The sequence below is a fragment of the Ailuropoda melanoleuca genome, chromosome 9, assembly GCF_002007445.2.
Source record: "Ailuropoda melanoleuca isolate Jingjing chromosome 9, ASM200744v2, whole genome shotgun sequence".
NCBI classification, from domain to species: Eukaryota; Metazoa; Chordata; class Mammalia; order Carnivora; family Ursidae; genus Ailuropoda; species Ailuropoda melanoleuca.
In genome coordinates this window covers 2,414,894-2,434,243 of record NC_048226.1, presented here as the reverse complement: position 1 = coordinate 2,434,243, position 19,350 = coordinate 2,414,894, and positions in this window count along the sequence as shown.

Genomic DNA, 19,350 nt, shown 5'->3' with positions numbered 1-19,350 from the left:
AAATAGATTAAAGCAGGTCAACTTGAAGAAAAAAGAATCCTGGCTTGCAGGAAGGATGACAAAGCCTGATGCGTGGAGAAATAGGGCTGATTGGACTCTCTGAGGCCAAGGCAAAATAAACAAATAACAGTAAATATCTTACTATGGTTTTTTTTTTTTTTTACTCTCTAGGGAATATACCTCATGTTCAAGTGCCCATGAAAGATTTATAAAGAATCGATGATGCATGATGTCAGGAAGAAAACCTCAATACTTTTCAAGAATCAGAATTTTAAAAAACCACATTCATAGACATTAAGTCAAGAATTTTAAAAAATTATTGAAATAGAAATCCCATTTGCTTTTAAATTCGAAACACTCTCAAGCCATTCTTGGGTCAGAAAGCAAAAGAAAAGCAATGACAGACCTTGGGGACCTGGAGGACAGAGGCAACTGTGCACAAAAACTTATTACATATACTCAAAGTTTTATTCAGTACAAAATTCATAAGGCTTCTATGACTTTTATTATTAAACAAGAAAGAATATAAATATACGATCTAAAAATTCACCTCAAAATGTTATTAAAAAACATCAAAATAAACCTGAGGAAAGTAAGAAGAAAGAATCTATGATAGCAAATTTAATATGAAAGCATCAGAAAGCAGAAAAGAAACGATTCTTTGAAAATGAAGAAACGGAAGAAGAAAGAGGAGGAGGAGATAGGAGGACAAGGAAGAGAAGGAGGAGGACAAAGAGGGAGAGGAGGGGGGGGAGGGAGAAAGAGGAGAGAGAGGAAGGGCGGGAGGAGGGAAGAGGAGGGAGGAGGGAGGAGGAGGAAGGAAGGAAGGAAAGAAAATAGACAAATCCCTGGCCCACTTAGTCTGCGATAACAGGAAGGAAAATCCTTCTCTGACTGGTGCAGCTGGAGACAAAAGAGCGCTCTGCTCTCCCAGTCCTAAGCGGGGAGGGGGATGGAAGCGGGGGTGCCTGGTCCAGGGCCTTAGGTGGGCAGGGCATTCTGAGCGAGTGCTCCTCGGGCCCAGCCTGGGGAATCTGCTCCACGCAGTATGTCTGGGTTTGGTTGGGCTCCCGAGTCAAGCACCAGCCGTGCGGGCTTGGTGTCCTGTCCAGTGACACCTCTCTTCCGAAGTCCCCTTCAGATGTCTTGCTCTGAGCTACTTACTGCTGGGTGGTGGGACACCCTCCATTTCCAGCGTCTTGCTTTTGCTGTTCTGCTTGTCTGCTTGTCCTTCTCTCTGCGTTGAAGCTATTGTTTCCGAGTGAAATGATCCCTGGGCACATATCCGTGCTGACAGCCTCTCAGTCTGACTGGGCGCTGACTCTGGCCCAGTCTCCTCTACCCACTCCCAGCATTCGAGCCCCACGATCTCAGGAAGGTAACGTGGGGTGTTCTTCAGATGCCCCCCCTCCGCCCCCAGCAGGGCCCGGCTGACTCCCTTGCAGACTGGTGCATCTGAACGACATTCTGGCCTGGTGCTGAGGGCCAGTGTGGGTGTCCCTTCATTAGTACAGGACTGTGATCACCTCCAGCAGGGCCGGGGAAGGGCAGGTGGAATTAGATGCCGCCCACCCAGTCACGGGCTCCCTCTCTGATTCTTCAGATTTTCCATAAAGCAACCCGCAGCCCGCGCTCCAAGGGAGGCCAAAACATACGTCCTCCTACATCTTATTTCATCTAGTTTCTTTTTTTTCGAATTCATAGTACATATATGTTCAAGGATAAAGGGGAAAAACACCATCAATTTCTTGAAAAAAATAATTCACCTATGTAACTACCCAAATGATGAGACCTTATTGTAAAGAGCCAACAACAGAGAGATATTGAGAGGAAAGAGAGTAACCTTCCTCCAACCCCTCCAATGTCATCCACTCCCCTCTCTCATCTACGATAACAAATGAGGACGATTGGGAACATGTTTTCAGTTTCCTCTCTGTCTGCTCTACGTACGGTCAGTGGATGTCAAATGTTTAAATGCGCCTGACTACATCTTTGTGGCCTGACGGAAAACCACAGCTCCCTGTCTGGTGGCCTTTTGCATCACAGCTACTTTTGATGGTAAAGCAGTGAGGAAAGGACCAAAGGAATGTGTGGCCAAATCGCCAAGTGAACCACTGGAGCATGTCCCGAGGAGCTCATCCCTCTTTGGTTTTAATATCGCATTTCCATTTAGTAAGCAAAACTAAATGGACGGGTGGCTCCAATGCTTGGGTCTAGAAAACAGAGCAAGTCAGAAAAGTAAAACCCTCTACACTCTCAACACCCCTCCCAAATTAAGAGAAACACTTTTCCTAAAACGCTAGTAAGTGACCTCTGGATTCAAAACTCTGTGACATCATAAGCAAAGCATCCACTGTTGAAAAATTGTCACGTGTTGCACATTTACAACATGAATGTGAATGACCCTGTGGGCCACCCCCTTTTTCCCTGTCGACCCCAGGGAGAAACAGACGGATGTGACCTTCAATCAAGTGGGGTGGGTCCAGTAGAATCTGATTACAAGGACCAGATCTCACAGGGAGTCTTCACTCCTGTTGTTCTGGTCACTGCAGTCCAAATGCTCCAATTCGGGCCTGATATTTGCTGAGGCTGACTTACTCCCCGTGGCGTGAAGCCACACTCTGGAAAGATAGCTTCGCTCCATGCTAGTTTGGACAGGCGCAAATATTTGCAAGGCCCTGTGTATGCCGTTTCCTTGCCCATGAAATGGATGTGAGCTTGTGAGGTTTGGAAATGTCAATGAATAGAATTGTCTGATCACCCAAAGGACTTGCTTTCGTGGGCGTGTTTAGAAGTGGAGAGGTGCGATGTGACTTAGCAGCCAAGGGAGTGTCCATGGCAACCGGCTCCAGGTTTCCTTGGAGACCTTGTGCTTTGGCGGGAAGCCAGGGCAAGAAGTGCCTTGGAATGGAGTCTGGGCAAGAACAACGGCACCACCTTTGCACAGGGACCCATTGCTCCAGACGCGGATTTCACACCATAAACGGACGTGAGACTGCACAGATACAACATATGCAACAAACACATCAAAATTGAGGATTCTGAAAAAGGCAGAAAGAGAGTCTTAAAACAGAGTCTGTACTGGCCCTAATCTCAACTGAGCAAAGGAAGCTATGCGATTAAGGCTTTTAAGCAATTCTTCCAAAGATCACCATTTACCAGCTAAACAAATAAAAATGTTTCCAAAAAATAAAGGTGTGAACTATGAACACAAAATTAGAGAGCCCAAAAGAAATGAGCGTAATAACTTTGACACTGAAACTTATAGATTCCACTAAGTCTCCTTCTTTTCTAAGGAAGGCGACCTATTTACACTCTGGGTCCCTCTTATTTCTCTTGTTTTTACCTTTGCTAGCTCCTGTCCTTGGGGAACAAAAAGAGAAGAGAGAGATTGAGATGTGAGATATTAGAATAGTTGACCAGGCTCTGGGGAATGTGCAGAGAAATCCCAGCTGAGAATTGAACAGTAGTGGATGGTCGGCCTGGGTATGCACAGCACTCCATTATTCTCATGACTAGTATTGGTGCTAAACCGAGCCAATGTTTATACGGTGCAAATGTTCCCAGAGACCCATAGTCAAATCCCTTTTCATAGGCCTGTAGTCCCATTGACATTCATTGTATATTGTCTGACACTCGTGTGTGTGTGTGTGTGTGTGTGTGTGTGTGTGTGTGTGTGTTTCCTCTTGGGGGGAGGAAGAGAAGAAAACAAATTTTGGCTGTTAGCTATTATTCTCAATCTGAGACCCATAATGATCTGTGTGCATTGTTCTCAGAAAGATCAATTTTTACATTTTAGGAACAAATGGACATGAAGCAGCTGAAAATGTTTCTGGAAGGAAACTGCTCAAGCTACGTGCCAGCCTGCTCTTTACGGCAGCCACGAGAGAAGAGAAAAAGACCTGCCCATTAATGTCACTTCAACTGAGGGCATAATGATCTGGCCAAATGGTGTCACTGCCCATCATTTCTGCCTTCAGAGGGGCATTAGGAGGAAAAGTACCCTTTCTTCTATTTGAATTAAGATGACCTAAGTCCCCGTCTCTGTCCCACACACAGAAAGAAGAGGCTTTAGCTCTGCTCAGAGAGAGGAACTAAGAATCAATCTGGAAGCAGAGGGCTGAATTCTCAGGCAGAGAGCATTTGACTGTCCTTACACACGCTGCAAGGGGTGTGCGATGTGTGTTGTCCACTGAAAATAAACGCAAAGTTGTATAATCATTCGATGGGTCTCTAAGCTTCTTGGCATCTTGAAATTTTGCTTCGTTTCTCATTAAAATAGTCAACTGTGTCTACTAAAGGAAGTCCCCTCTGATTTTGTCAAGCACCTAAACATAGTAAAGCATTCATAGAGTAGGGCAACATTCCAGATTCTCTCTTGGTTAAGCAAACACGTGAAGGATTAGGTCCCTCAGTGTTTCAGGCTATGGCTTCATAAACTGCCTGAGGGAATACTCCATAGTTCACGCCTGCTTTGCTGGGATGCTGTTCAATGTTAACGGTCAGCTCCCTCAGGGGAACAATGTCCTGGTTTATGGCATTTGCCACTTTCCACGGTGTAAAACTTCCACCATGGCTGATTCCAAGCTACTGGGCTTTAACGAATGGCTTGCAAAATTCCTGAAAAAAGGACAGTCAACTCTCACAGACAGGCACGTTCTATTTTAGTTAAATTTTTCTTTAACTAATCAAGAAAGAAATAGCATGCTCATTCTAAAACAATTGGAAAATGCAAAAATCAATGTTCTCCAGAAGCCCACAGCAACGTCCCTTGGGAACCAATTTGAAAGGCACTGACAGGGACCAAGAAATACCCAGACATGGAAAATCTGAGGCACATTTTCTGATCTGTCCCATACACTGAATGGATCACACTGACCCTTCTTTTCTTGGCGTATTACTTTGCCTCTAATATGGGCATACCAACCTTTGTGCCTCACAGAATGTATCTGAATCCTGGTTCTGCATGACCGGGAGGAGAGATGAGTTATAACAAGGTATGACCCTACCCTGGCCTCATCATTTTTATGGTTACCCGTCTAATAAACAAAGAAGTTCCTGCAGCTGATGGATAATGAAATTGTTAACATACAGATTTAGGTTCAAATCACTTTCTGTATGATTATGCAAATTAATGTCTAAGATATACATCATTCATTTATTCAATTTTTTCAAAAGTTTTGGAGACCAAATGATCATCAAAACAGTCTCTGTCCACGTGGAATTTAAACACCAGTGGAGAAAAGAGGCAGCATGTGATTTTCCACAAACACATAATTCTGAATTCTACCAAATGCCATAATTAAAACAGGACAGAGTATCAGGGAATGCAGAGGGGATGAACACTTGAGATACAAAGGATGAGTGGGAATGTAATTAAGAGAAAGGGAGAAAAGGGCAGAATGTCCCTTTCACAGAGAGTATTGCTTGTGCAAGGAGCCTGAGGTGGGAAAGCACGTGGCGCTTCTCCAGAACCAGCCATTGCCCGATGTGGTTGGAGACTGAGCGCCTTGGGGAGAGCAGAGCAAGTGCCACCTCAGAAGTGGAGGCAGGCCCCAGGTCATGAGGGTCTTGAAACGAAAGCCTCAGAAGTCAGGAACGAGTTAATTTTAACCATAGAACTCTAGCATTACATATTTCAGCCACAAAAGAACCGCTGTGTGGAGCAGAAGGTAAGATGGAAGGGAGTTAAATTCTGCTTAATGCCTCACTGTTAGGGGAGGATAGATAGATACTAATTAATTTTTGACATTAATTGAAAAGTGGTTTTTAAAAATATTTAATTACCAGTGATAACCACTTTAAAATAGAAATAAAATGTGTAATTTTCAAATGTGCAAGAAAAAAGGAGAAATTGATCAAGAAAAATGATACAAAAACAGAAAAACTAGAAAGCAGCCATTCTTGTCTTCTGATTGAAGCTGTTGTATCTTTAAATAGAATATCACCCTTTGGGCTGACATTTTTCAAATTAAGTATGATAGAAATGTATTTCTAATCTTGGATTTAAATTTAGGGAGTTGTTGAATTTCATTAAATCCTTTTTTGGTCAATTGCGATTTTTCTAAGACCTACCAATGTTATTGAATGTGTTAATAAATTTTATGACGTCGGATTAACCTTTCATTCCTGAAATAAAACCTATTGGTGATTTGCTTTTTATGCACTTCCTGGTATGACTGAAAATACTTATCATTTTACTGAAGAGGCGAGCCAAGATAATAAATAAAAAATAAATGAAATAAAGACATGTTATTAATATAGGTCATAGGAGTATGTATTTGGCTTAAAAAGCCAAAATGACTGACTAAAGAAAGTCACCGCATTAAAAAACAAATTGAATTGGTCTAGAAAGAAAAAAGGCAATAAAGTCCATCTGGTATAATGCTTATGCAAGAATGCCTCTCTGTGTCTGTCTCTGTATCTCTCTCAGCATGGGATGGACTTGAGCTATTGGTTTTTTAAATAAGCTTAGAGATAATTGGGCAATCACATATTCACACAAGTAAGCTCTGGGCCTCAACTCAGTCAGTAAAACAAATCTTAAGTGGTTTAGAGGTAAATGTTAAAATGGAACCACAAATGAATGAGAAGAAAGTATAAGCCCATGTTTATATGTGAAAGACTTTCTGACGTAAATATTAGAAAACATTTCAGAAAAACTGATTGATTCAATTGGATTATTTAAAACCAAAAACTTGCGTACATTTAAAAAATATAACATACACTATTGAAGAGCAGAGAAAAATTGAGGGAAATATTACAAACGTGCAGTGAGTACATATCCAGGTCCAGGAAACCCAAAGAGTTCCAAATAAGATGAACCCAAGGAGATCCACACCAAGCCACATCATAACTAAAATGGTAAAAGTTAAGGATAAAGAGAGAATCTTAAAAGCAACAAGAGAAAAACAACTTGTTATGTACAAGGGAACTCCCACAAGGCCATTGGCAGAGTTTTCAGCAGAAACACTACAAGTCAGAAGAGAGTGGCATGACAGATTCCAAGTGATGAAAGAAAAAAACTTCCAACCAAGAATTTTCTACCCAGCATGATTATTTTGAGAATTGAAGATGAGATAAAGAACTTCCCAGATAAGCAAAAAATAAAAAGCAATCTCATTTACAATTGTATCAAAAAATTAAAATATCTGGGAATAAATTTAACCAAGGGGGTGAAAGATCTGTACTCCGAAGACCATAAGACATTGATGAAAGAAATTGAGGAAGACACAAATAAATGGAGAGATAGTCGGCACTCATAGATTTGAAGAACTAATATTGTTAAAATATCCACACTACCCAAAGCAATCTCTAGATTCAATGCAATGCCTATCAAGTTCCAATGACATACTCCACAGAACTAGAACAAATAATTCTAAAATTTTTATAGAACCACAAAAGACCCAGAATAGCCAAAGCAATCTTAGGAAAGAAGAACAGAGCTAGAGGTGTCGTGGTCCCTGATTTCAAACTATACTCCAAAGCGACAGTAATCAGAACAGTGCGTTATCAGTGCAAAACAGGTGCATAGATCAATGAGAAAAAAAAATCAGAGCTCAGAAATAAACCTGCACGTATAGGGACAATTAATGTGTGACAAAGGAGCCAAGAACATACAATGAAAAAAGGGTGGTCTCTTTAATAAATGGTGTTGGAAAAATTGGACAGCCACACACAAAAGGATACAACTAGAATATGATCTTACACCATACACAAAAATTAACCCAAAATGGATTAAACACTTGAATGTAAGACCTGAAACCATAAAATTCCTAAAAGAAAATGTAGGTGGTAAGCTCCTGGACATCAGTCTTAGTGATGTCTTTGTGGATCTGACTCCTGACGCCAAAGACAAGAGCAACACAAGCAAAAATAAACAAGTGGGACTACAGCAAACTAAAGACTTTCTGCACAGCAAAGGATCCAGCCTTAAAACGAGAAGGCAACCTAGTGAATGGGAGAAGATACATGCAAACCCTGTATCTGATAAGGGGGTTAATATCCACAACATATAAAGAACACCTTCAACTCAACAATAAAAGGACAAACAACCTAATTAAAAAGTGGGCAGAGGATCTGAAGAGACATTTCTCCAAAGAAGATGTACAGGGAGATGAAAAGATGTTTAACAGCACTCATCATCAAGGAGAGGCGAAGCAAAACCACCATGAGATATCACCTCGCACCTGTCAGGATGGCTGGTATCAAAAAGACAAAAGAACAACAGGTGAGTGTAGCTGGAGTAAAGTAGAAGTCCAAGGACTGAGCCCTAAAGCCCTCCCTTATTAGAGGTCAGGACATGAGGAGGAAGGTAGCACGGGACCTCAGAAGCCAAATGAGGACAGTGTATCAGGAGCAGGGCATGGTTACTGTGTTTAATTCTGCTGACAAGTCAAACAGAGAGGGGCCAAGAAGTTACCCTGGTAAAGTGTGGACGTTATCAGTGACCTTGAGTGGGACAGTTAGGCGTTGCTGATCAGAAGACTCAGAAGATTGACACCGCTAGGGTAAAAGTGATTATTCAAAGTCTGTGGTTCTCAAAGTGGGGTCCCAGGACCAGAGCATCAGCATCACCAAAGACCACATGAGAAGTGCAGCTTGTTGGGCTTCCCCCGCCCCCCATCAGCAAATCAGAGACTCTGGGGTGTGAGGTCCAGCACTCTGTGTTTGAACAAGCCCAACAGCAACTCTGACCTTGACCCAGGCAAAGCCAAGTTCGAGAACCATCACTCTAGGGGACGGGATGATTACAGATTCTTATTGTCTTCTATTTTCCTAGTCACCATATATATTTTTGCCTTGTGTATAAATTGTCCATAATAATAGCCTCCATTTTTAAAGGTCCTTTATCTGGGTTGAAATTGCCAAATGGTACCACTGAAATATTGGTATGTTCTTTATAGATGAGCGCAGTTATTGCAAACAGTCAATTCCATATTTCATAAAAGTACTCCCATGAGGGCCGAAAGCCTTTATTCAGATCACCGCGTCGTACACGTTACAGAATTCACCCTTCCATCAACATCACATGAATATTGTCCTGCTAAACGGGAACCGGTGTATCTGATAGGCTTGGAGCCCTTAGCAGAAAAGGCAAACCGGTTTTTTTGGTTTTTTTGTTTTTAAGATTTTATTTATTTATTTTGACAGAGAGACAGCCAGCGAGAGAGGGAACACAAGCAGGGGGAGTGGGAGAGGAAGAAGCAGGCTCATAGCAGAGGAGCCTGATGTGGGGCTCGATCCCACAACGCCGGGATCACGCCCTGAGCCGAAGGCAGATGCTTAACGACTGCACTACGCGGGCGTCCTGGCAAACTGTTTTTAAGTGTCTTTGTTGTCTTCCATGTGTCAGTGTGACTATCACGAGGCAATCTGCATTGTCGAAGCTGATGAGTGAGAGAGTTTTGCAACGCTGTGCTCTTTTCATTGAGATCGGGGCAGAGTGCAGGCCTTTCAGGCTTTGGGTGCTATTCCACATTTTGGTTTTGTAGTTCATTCATCTTGAACTTCTAAAAAGCCATCCAGAAGCTCTGATTTTTATTACATGAACCATACGGGAATGTTAAAACTCCAAGACATCATTTCTGGGCCTCCTTCCAGCCTCCGCACTCCCTAAGAGAAATAATGAAGAAATAGCTTTAGTTTTAGCAAAACTAAAAACATGTGTTTTTCTCCACTGGGGGGGGGAAATGGATTTGGGTTCAGATTCTTCTTTTGTAAGCTTTTACTATGAGTTAGGATTATATTTAACTGTAATGAGGGAAAAAATAAACAAAACCAATGCGTCTTTAACAAGGAAGCAGGTTGTTTCTCATATAAACTGGAGAGAGACCTTTCAGGAGGGAGTCATGCCTCTTGAAGCAGGATCCCAGGCTTCTTTCTTGTCCTACTAGGCATAGTCTCCTGCCCCAGGGCCTCTCGGGGGTCCCAAATGCCTAGTGTGATTCCAGTAAATAATGGAATTTTAAGGATGCTTCTCAAAGTCATTTGCACAATTTCTACTTAGATCCCATTGGCAGACCTCATGCACAGGCCCCACGTGGCTAAGCCAGAGAGCCTGGGAAATCTCACTTTCATTGAGGGTGGCCATAAACCCAGCTTAAGCTGGAGGGGAGGGTCCATGGCTACAGGAGAAGGAGAAACAAACCTTGGGGGATACGGAGTAGTCTCTGTCATAATATCCATTTAACTCTTCATTACTGATTGAAATAGTCAGGGAAAATGTTGACTATTTCAGTTCAGCCAGGAGAGTGTGGAATTGGCTTCCTGGACTGAAAGTCAACAGAACAGAGCTTAGGAAGGCCACTCGTAACAAGGTTGTGTGAGCCCGGGGAATTATAGGAGAGTTCTATAAATCCGTGCAAACGGCTCTGTGCCTTGAATTCCAGCTCTGTGACCCACAGATGCGTGACTTTGGGGTCCTGGTGTGTAAAGTGGAACTAACAACACCTAACTCACATAATTAGTGGCAGGATTAGATAGTGGGTGCTAGTCAGGCACAGAATTGTGATTTAATCGATACTCGTTTCCTTAGCTTCTTGAACTCCTAGTCCATCATTGGAGAGGTTCTTACATCACATGAAAGGTGATAAATCACCATAGGAATATAAAACATTTATGTAATAAATGTGAAAAGTGCTTATAAAGAAAACCTAGAGGGTTAGGGATCTCCAATAAAATCAAAGCCAAATGGGAGACGGACAGCAAAGGTAGACCTTGGCATACCTCTGTTTTCCTTCTTAAGAAGAAACGTCCATCCCGTTACTATGGACACACAGGCAAAGCCTCCAGCTAATGTGTTTCGTTCTCTCTGGTCATCTGCTTAAGGTCAGTAAGAAGTCGTCCCAGCCTGATGACACAACGGAGGAGAACCCGTGATGGAGACAGAAGACCGTGCACGTGTATTGCAGTCTGAAGACTACAGCAGATCAGGAGAAAGACCAGCCCCAGTCGTGTGTATGGAAAACATTTTGGGTTATTTAAATACCCGTGCTCTTGATTTGTTAGATCAGCAAAAATAAAAGTAACAGTGCCCTATATTTGTGAAGAATTTTGTTTAAAACTTTCACATGATGATACAGCTGACCCTTGAACAACATGGGGGCTGGGGTGGTGACCTTCCACACAGTCAAAAATCCACATATAACTTGTGACTCTGCAAAACGTCACCTGCTAATAGCCTCCTGTTGATGGGAAGCCTTACCGATAACACAAACAGGCAATTAACACGTATTTTGTATGTTATCCCTATTACACGCTGTATTCTTACAAAAAATTACGCTAGAGAAAAGAAGACATTATTAAGAGAGTCATAAAGAAGAGAAAATACAGGAACAGTATTGGGCAGTATGTATTGAAGAAATGTGTGTGGACTGCACAGTTCAAACCTGTTTTGTTCAAGGGTCAACTGTATTTATCCACTCAACCTTAGAGATATATGGAATAGGGTCATGTGATGAAACTACTTTGAAAAATATGTATCATTTCCACAAGACTGAGGATTAGAGGCTTGGAAAATTCTCTTGTTTGTAAAACACTTATAATTTAGGAGAAAACTATAGTGTCCCCAGATACTGGATTATTGGAATAGAAAAGATAAATATAAGGGTGCCTGGCTGGCTCAGTCAATCATGTGACTCTTGATCTCGGGGTTGTGAGTTCAACCCCCACATTGGGTATGGAGCCTACTTAATTTAAAAAAAAAAGTCTATAAAAAAAGAAAAGATAAATACATTGAACAGTTTTAAGCAAAAAAAGAGAGCATTAAACACAAAGGGAAAATTTTTAAACTCTAAGCCTCGCTAGTTTTGTTGACAACCTCTCCTCAATATTTAAGGACCAGTTATTTTTGAACTTATATAAACTATTCCAGAGAATAGAAAAGAAGGAACATCCTTCAACTGGTTTTTGAGGCTAGCCTAACCAAAACCTGAGAAGGATAGATTGAAAAAGGAAAATCACAGGCCTACCTCCTTCTTAAACACAGATACAAAGTCTTGAATAAAGTATTACCAAACCAGATCCACCAACGTATTAAAAAAAATAGATCATTGACATACTGGGTTTATTCCAGCAATGCAAGGTGGGATTAACATAAAAAATATCTAATTTAACATACTGACATTAAAAGATCTATTTTAAGGTAGCAATGTAATTCACTATCTTAGGAAATGTAATTCACTTCTTAGAGGAAAAGAGAAACACCATATGATCATTTCAACTAATGCAAGAAAAAAAGTATTCAATAAAATTGAACATCGAGTCTGGACTCAAAGTGTGTTAACACACACACACACACACACACACACACACAGAGCAATTTAGGAATAGAGGGAAATTTTTTTATATCCATAAAGAGTATGTGAAAAAAAAGCTATAGTAAATGTTACTATTAATGGAAATACTTAAAACATGTTCCTTAAAATCAGTGAAAAATAAAATAAAAATGCCCATCATCATTCTTATTCAAAAAATGTACTAGCCACACAGTAAGAAAAGAGGACAAAGATTAGAAACAAAGAAAAGAAACAATCGTTATAAACAAATGACACAACTATCTCATAAAAAGCCCATTGGAACCTTTAGATTATTTCCCATTATAAAAAAGATGTAAAAATGCAACTACGCTAAAATTTAAAACTCTTTTGATTAAAGACATCAAAAGATTAATTTTTTAAGTTACAAATAGGGAGCAGATGCTCACAAAATGTGTGACAGAAAGTTGGTTAACTTTGGAAATGAAATAATAAATTGATAAGAAAAGGTAATTTTAGAACTGAGCGAATGACACAGACATTTTACAGAAGAAGAAACATGAATGGCCAATAAAGACATGAAAAGATGCTCCATTTTATCATTAGTCAAGGAAATTCGGGTTAAAATCACACTGTTTCACACCAAATAAATTGACCAAAATCTTCAGGTTCGAGGACACCAGCAGGAACCTCCAGGCTCAGACAGTGGAGGAGGCCACATGAGTTTGAGAACCGGTTTGGTGTCTAGTGAGGGTGACAGTGACCCGGCGACTCCCTGCTCTGAATCACATTTCCCTGGTGAGGCCTTCCACAGCCCAGGAGACACGGTTAAGAATGTGTGATGGCGAATTCATGTGTCACTGGGCCGAGGGATGGCCAGGCTGCTGGTAGATCCTTATTTCTGGTGTTTCCGGAAGACATGGCATTTAAATCAATACACTGAGTGAAGAAGAGGGCGTTCCCCAAGGTTGGTGGACGTCAAACAGTCCGTTGAGGGCCTGACTAGAACCAAAAGGCAGAGGAAGGGCGAGTTTGCTCTCTTTTCAAGCTGGGATATCCGTCTTCTCCGGCCCACGGACGTTGGCACTCTGAGCTCTTTCAGACTTGGCTGTGACTCACGCCATCGGGTTCCCGGGTGCCGAGGCCTTTGGACTCAGACTGAACTATGCTATCAGCTTTCCTGGTCCTCCAGCTGGTACAAAGTAGGTCATGGGAATTCTCAGTCTACATAATTGCATGAGCCAATTCCTATAATAAATCTCCCTCTGTCTCTGTCTGTCTGTCTCTATATATACATATAAGTACAAAGAATACATATAAACACATATATTGTATTCTATTCTGTTTGGCTATGTTTCTCTGGAGACCCCTGACTCATACATAATGTCATCTTGGTGTTTTTATTGTAGCAAAAACAAATGGGCATAATCTTAATATTTGAGAGGAAAGATGGATAAATAAATGTGGGTCTACTCCCAGAACGGAACATTACAGAGCAGTGAAGATAGAGGAATTTTGGCTGCACGGATCAGAGCGGATTATGCTGTCAAAGTGGGGTAGGAAACCACAGAAGAATGCATACCCCCGTGCCGTATCTGGGTGTATGGAAGCATCTACGGAGCTCAGGATCATGCAAAACTAAAACATACTGTTGATCCGTATAAACCCGTGTGTGAAGATTTAAAGAAAGGCAAAGGAATTATAAACACAAGGTCCAGGTCAGAGGTGAACTCTGGGGGTTAGAGCAATAAGAATACATACAGACCTCAAAAATAGCAGTAATGTTCTAATTCTTTAACTGCATAGATGTTCATGTGTCCTTTATACCTTTTGTACATCTATACATATGCTTCGATTTACAGAATATTTCCTTTTAAAAAAAGGGCATAATATAGAATGAGCTGAATGCAGACGGCCGCTTTGTCCGCGTAACCAGTCCTTCCCAAGAACTGTTTTCAGAAATCCACCTAACTCTTACCTGAATCTCATCGATTGTGTTTGGTGCTACGCCCCCTCCTTTGTGAGCATTCCCCAGAGCGAGCCCTTGTGTTTTTGGACAGCCTGGTGTGTGAGGATAACAGGACGGTTATCTTCATCCTCCTTCTTTCCTATGAAAACGCTCCAGTCTGATTCTCCCGGAGCCAGCTGCTCACGGAGCCAGACAGCCCGCGTTGAAGGCGTTACTGTCATTTGCAAAAGCATCTCCAAGCGCCAGTGACAGGATTCAGCACCCACCCCACCCCCGAGTCTCTCATGCAGCTGCTCCCCATTGCTCTCAACTCCTCATGTGCAGATCAGACCCCAAAACAGAATTCTCCCAGACCGACGATGTAATCACCCTCGTCCTTCCACTCTTCCTCAATGTTTCCTTTTCACACAAGCAGTTCTCCCCCCTCCCCATTTTAACTCAAAACGGAGTAAACCAGTCTCCTTCCTGGTGATCACTCAGCGCTGTCTACCCATTTCCCAGATTCTGTCCAGCCTAAGTGTAGAAACTGGGCCCGCACCCAGACTACCTCCTAGAAATTGAGGAAAGGTTCATTATCAGCAAAAATAGAATTTTCTTGGGGCACCTGGGTGGCTCAGCGGTGAAGCGGCTGCCTTCAGCTCAGGTCATGATCTGTGATCTCAGCGTCCTTGGATCAAGCCCGCTCAGCGGAGAGCCTGTTTCTCGCTCTCCCTCTGCCTGCCGCTCCCCTTGCTTGAGCTCTCCCTCGTGCTTTCTCTCTCTCTGTCAAGTGAATGAATAAAATCTTTTTTAAAAAAATCGAATTTTCTTTAGCAGAATTGTTCTTTAACAGAATTTTCTTTTAGGAAGAAGTTTAAAACATTTATAATTTAATAACTTTCTCCTATCTCAGCCATATCTGTGTCGTTTTGGGTGAAAGCACCTTCATGGCCCTTAGAATCTGGCCACCTGGGATGAAATCCCAGGCTGGGGAAATTACTTACGGTGTTGGCACCCCACTTCCCTCTTCTGTTAACCTGCAGTATAAATGCCTCCTGACCAGGCTGTGGTGAGATTAAATATGCCGGGGGTCATGGAGCATCTTGGGGAAGGTCGTGACCCTCGGAAAGAGCTCAGTCACTGCTGCTTTAATCACATCTTCACTCCTCTGCACGGAGCAGCAAGGGAGAGGAGAGAAGTAAATAAAGTACGGTCCCCCGGTGATCCAGCATTTGTAGATGAAGAACAGCGCACCCACGCACACACAACACCGAAAGCCACAGGGTGGCCTCCGGCTACTGTTCAGTTATAGTAAGAACTACAGAAGGAACTGGAGTTGGGGACAAGCATAGGGACAAAGGCTGACGAGTCAGGGAGAATTTGCGTGTGGAGTTTTCATGGACGGAAGCAAGACTCAACCATCATAGGAAAAATAATTATAGTAGCTGAGACGCATGGAGGCATGATCTGTAGTCTGCCTAGACCATTCATTCATTCATTCATTCATTCATTCATTCATTCATTCTGTATCCTTCAATTACTTTAATTGGAACAGAATGAACCTCTCTGGCTTTAAAAGTAATTAGAACCCTGTTTTCTGCATCATTCTTTGCTCCCTCCCCCACTAGCTCTGAAATAGGACTGTACCCACAAGGGAACGGGCCGCTGGGGCTCTGCTATGTGGCCACAGCTGCCGTAACATCCCGAAGGCCACGCAATTCTTCATTCACGCTCATCTGTGCTTCTTTCCTACATCCTTTCCCCGGTGGCCACGTCCAGGACACAGCTGGGCAGGGAGCGGAGGGAGGACTAGTGAGAGTGTCTTGCACCCTGGGAGGAGCGGTCCCCACAGTGGTGAGCGGAAAGGGAAGGAGGATGGGGGCAAGAACTGTAACCATGCAAAACCAAAACCAAATGCAATCCCTATGATCCCTGGCTTCACCCACAGGTTTGTCCAAATGGGTCCTTGCAATTCCACTGTGATTATCAGTGGTCTGGTCATCTACTCGTGGACGAGAAAGAAGTTGGTCTTTCTCCAGGAATCACTGAGCCAGTTTGATTCACTGAGAGGTTTGGAGCCTGGTGACTGGTGGTGAAGAGGGCAGGCCTGGAGCAGACAATCTGGCTTTGAATCCTTATTCTGCCCCTACTGGCTGTGAAAGCTTGAGCAAGAGAGTTAAGTTCTCTGCCTCAGTTTCTTCCTCTGTAAAACAGGGGTAATAACGGTATGTCCCCTGCACAGGGTTATTGCCAGGAGTAGGTGGGCTCATACAGGAAGGTGCTCAGGACAGAGTGAGCACGAGGCCAATGCTGACTGGTATTATTATTATTACGGGTCAGAGGAGGGGGCATTTCTCATTTATAATCAGAGCACCAGGCCCCAGTTCTGCCCTTTTATCCTGACGTGGTTCTGGCCCCCCTTTCAACCCCATGATGCTCTCATCTGTCACCCAAGTGTGACCAGCCTTCCCGGACCTATGTGCATGCCACCTCCCGTATCTCGCCGATGTTGGGAGCAGACGGTTGAGGGGAAGAGAAGAGGGGCACAGGTTAGAAGGAGGGCTCCCTGGGCCGCAGCAAGGAACCCCTGCAGGGCCATGTGCCTCGGGGCCCTATCTGGAGAGGAATTTCCACCACAGGCTGGTAGGCAGAGAGGGGGGGGCCCCGCACAGCTGCGGCGACCGGGGTGTGCAGACATGGGGAATGACGGGCCTGAGACAGTGGAGAACGCACCAGCTACAGCCCCAGCGGCAGGAAACGCAGTGTGTGCCTGCAGAATGGGGGAGGCGTCCTGTTACCCCCACAGGAAGCACCTGTACTGGGGGGTAAAATCTATAAAAGGGATTCCTCATAAGGAAGATCCTGAAAACATGATTTTTGAAGTGTTTAATAATGATGAGAAAGTTTGGCTAGCTTCCCTGCAGAAAACAAGTTACATGAAAAGGAACAAAAATTAGGAATATAAATCTACAAGACTGAGCTCCAGAAAACAATAGGGCAATATCCTGAGACTTGAGGGAGAGAGGGAAAACCTAAGATCCCCAAACTTTCACTGGGCCCACTCGCCTTCACCAAAGACAAAGAGATTCTTAAATACACAAAAACCTTGAAAATACCTTGCCTATGTACCCTCCGTGAAAAATTCGACTTGAAACCCAAGGCAGTAACTGAGCTACGAATGCAAATGGAAAACCTAAGGAATGTGTGTGTGTGGGGGGGGGTGGCTGGCAGTGTAGACAGGGGTGAGGGCAGGTAAGGGGGGGCTGGCAGTGTAGACGGGGGTGGGGATGGTGGCTGTTAGTGTAGACTGACCTGCAGGGGTTTTTCATTCAGGAATACTAGATTTGTTTTGTGTTCTAAAGAATTAGTTATTGCTAACAAAAACAATAGCAAACGTAGCACAGTGGGAGTAATTCTAGGAAAACCATTTTTTAAGAACCCAGCAATACGACAGAGATCCACCAGAATGCTGGTGCCCTGCATATATACATACACGTAAAATTTACTAAGCAGCCGTGTCATTTTGAAAGAAATAGAAGCTAATGCAGACCGGCCAACATTCCCCTTCGTCTTTCACCGAGAGCTCACCGACATCCCTCGTACTTACAAGTCAGTAGGTGCATTTTGCTTTCAACTAGATAAAATTACAAGAACACACGCACACGCGCACAAATGTTTACTGAGGAAGGTGGGAACCCAGGTGATGTGTTATTTTTTCTTCACGATCTTTTTCTCCCCCCGAAATTTTCGGCCTTAAACTGATACATATTACGGCCAATAGCACATAGGACACTAGTGGTCATAAAAATGATATTAAAATCAATATACGTGATTAGAGATACACCATCTGATTAACACCGTGTGAACAGTGTGCTCGATGAGACCACAGCTTAGCCGCAGTCACTGCTGGGTTGTGGCACTATGGGGATCGTTTTAATCTCCCCCTCCTAATTTTTCTGTATTTCCCAAATGTTCTACAATCACTACATGATACTTTTAAAATGGGAAATACAACCACAATAAGATAGATAAAAGATGATAAGATAAGATAAGATAAGATAAGATAAGATAAGATAAGATAAAAGGAAATAAAACCAAACCAGGGACCTGGCCCAGCAGGGCAGAGCAGGATAGAGCAGAGAGAGCTGCTCCAGCTTTGAAGCCGAGAGAAGCTCCCAGGGAATTTCTGGACACCCCTCCCCTAGCCCCCCAGTGGCTGTGACGGCTGCAGGCACCCACCTGCTACTCCTGAGAGCACCTCTATGTATATGTATGTTTTATGTTTGTGTACGTGTCACATATCATTGTGGGTACGTAATACCTCACGCATATGAGTAATACACAAACATAATCTCATTGCAAAAACAGACCGTGCAGATAAACCTGAAACCTCTCGACCTCCAGCCCCAGTCCTCGCCTCCAGTCCAGAGGTCTGTTTGGTGGTCGTACATTGTAGATGTACGTTTCCCCGGGCGTTCACCGTGACCCCAGCACCCGGTAAAATCCCAAGTGGCTCACACAGTTTCATCGACGCTTCTGCAAGCAGATGTCCACACGGAGTTTATAATGTTGACGCGTGGCCGCGTGTTTGCAAAAATGGCATTCTGCTCCCCGCCTTGTCCACTCCTCACTGTCTCATGGGGAAAATTCTCGGCCACACCGTGTCGCTCGAGCCTTGTATTTTTACTAGGTGTGAGTAGCAAGGAAGTGAACAATAGTGGGGTTTTTTTTAATTAAGAAAATTTGTTTTACTTTAAACATTTGATAATCGGTGCCAATGTTTCATTGCAATAAAAAACACAGCAACAAACATGCTTCCTTGTGCACACTTAACGCAGTTCTCTGTGGAGATGCTGAGAATTAAAGGGGTATAGGACATATGTATTTTTAAATTAAGGGACACCACCCTATAACGCCTTTGCTAAGAGGCCCCGTCACCAACAGTGTGGAAGGAGCACCCGTAGTTTCTCCAGAACTTCATAGGATCAACTCAACATTTTTTGCCAACCTCATTCTGTTGGATGAAGAAATATTGCCTTACTGTGCTTTTTTTTTTTAAGATTTTATTTATTTATTTGAAAGAGAGAGAGTGAGCAAGAGAGAGAGAGCATGAGCCGGGGGGGGGGCGCAGAGGGAGAAGCAGGC